Genomic DNA, 2,118 nt, shown 5'->3' on the forward strand with positions numbered 1-2,118 from the left:
TGCCTCCCTGGGACTAAGTGGATAACCAATTCAAAGGGTGTCCCAAACTAACTCAAGAGGGGAGACCTCAAACCAATTGCAAGAGGTTGGCTAGACTTTATTGGGCGTTCCATATTGCCCACTAGCAACCGTTCTGAGGTCACCATCAAGAGAGCAGTGATGATTCATTGCATTATGCTTGGAAAAGAAGTGGAGGTCCATCATGTGATTGCTTGTGAGATCTACACAATTGCAAATAAGAATTCCACTATAACCAAACTGGCTTATCCAAACTTGATCTCCTTGCTCTGTAAAGAGGCTGGGGTGAAGATGGAAGCAGATGATTTCATACCCATTGAACGGCCAATCACCAAGAAGTCAATGGAAGGAGCAAGAGAAGCAGGGGCGTGAACTCCAAGAGTTGAAACGCCAAAAGCTCTCCTCTCAAGTGAGGGAGCATCCACTTCTCAAAATCAAGGTTGTTGAGTCCTAACTCTGTGAAAACCTCTATCATTAGGAGCCTATGTTTTTGCGTTTTTATTTTCTTTTGTTTTGCTTTTATTTTTCGTTTTTTTTGTCTCATCTTATATTTATTATTGAGTCTTGTTCTTAATTCATAATTAATAAAATTGAAATTTTATGCCTTAAAGATATGAATATCCTATGAATCCATCACCTCTCTTAAATGAAAAATGCTTTAATCACAAAAGAACAAGAAGTACAGGATTTCGAAATTTATCATTGAAACTAGTTGAATTAGTTTGATGTGGTGACAATACTTTTTGCTTTCTGAATGAATGCTTGAACAGTGCATATGTCTCTTGAATTTGTTGTTTTGAGAATGTTAGAAATTGTTGGCTCTTGAAAGAATGAGGAAAAAGAGAACTGTTATTGAGGATCTGAAAAATCATCTAATTGATTCTTGAAGCAAGAAAAAGCAGTGAATATAAAAAAAAGAAGAAGAAGAAGAAAAATTTTCGAAAAAAAAAGGAGAAAAAGAAAGAAATAAAGTTGTGATCCAAGGCAAACAAGAGTGTGCTTAAGAACCCTGGACACCTCTAATTGGGGACTTTAGCAAAGCTGAGTCACAATCTGAAAAGGTTCACCCGATTATGTGTCTGTGGCATGGATGTATCCGGTGGTAATACTGGAAGACAGAGTGCTTTGGGCCACAGCCAAGACTCATACACTAGCAATGTTCAAGAATCATCATACTTAACTAGGAGAATCAATAACACTATCTGAGTTCTGAGTTCCTATAGATGCTAATCATTCTGAACTTCAAAGGATAGAGTGAGATGCCAAAACTGTTCGGAGGCAAGAAGCTACTAGTCCCGCTCATCTAATTGGAGCTAAGTTTCCTACTAGTCCCGCTCATCTAATTGGAGCTATGTTTCCTTGATATTTTGGAGTCTATAGTATATTCTCTTCTTTTTATCCTATTTTGATTTTCAGTTGCTTGGGGACAAGCAACAATTTAAGTTTGGTGTTGTGATGAGCGGATAATTTGTATGCTTTTTGGCATTGTTTTTAGTTTGTTTTTAGTATGATTTAGTTAGTTTTTAGTATATTTTTATTAGTTTTTAGCTAAAATTCACTTTTCTGGACTTTACTATGAGTTTGTGTGTTTTTCTGTGATTTCAGGTATTTTCTGGCTGAAATTGAGGGACCTGAGCAAAAATCTGATTCAGAGACCAAAAAAGACTACAGATGCTGTTGGATTCTGACCTCCCTGCACTCGAAGCGGATTTTCTGGAGCTACAGAAGCCCAATTGGCGCGCTCTCAACGGCATTGGAAAGTAGACATCCTGGGCTTTCCAGCAATATATGATAGTCCATACTTTGCCCAAGATTTGATGGCCCAAATTGGCGTGGCAAATCAGCCTCAGAAATTCCAGCGTTAAACGCCGGAACTGGCATAAAACTTGGAGTTAAACGCCCAAACTGGCATGAAAGCTGGCGTTTAATTCCAGAAAAGGTCTCTACACGAAAATGCTTCATTGCTCAGCCCAAGCACACACCAAGTGGACCCAGAAGTGGATTTTTACGTCATTTACTCATTTCTGTATACCCTAGGCTACTAGTTTACTATTAATAGGATCATTTGACATTGTATCTGTACCTCATGACACTTTACAC

This window comes from Arachis duranensis, chromosome 2 (genome assembly GCF_000817695.3).
Source record: "Arachis duranensis cultivar V14167 chromosome 2, aradu.V14167.gnm2.J7QH, whole genome shotgun sequence".
Taxonomy (NCBI): Eukaryota; Viridiplantae; Streptophyta; class Magnoliopsida; order Fabales; family Fabaceae; genus Arachis; species Arachis duranensis.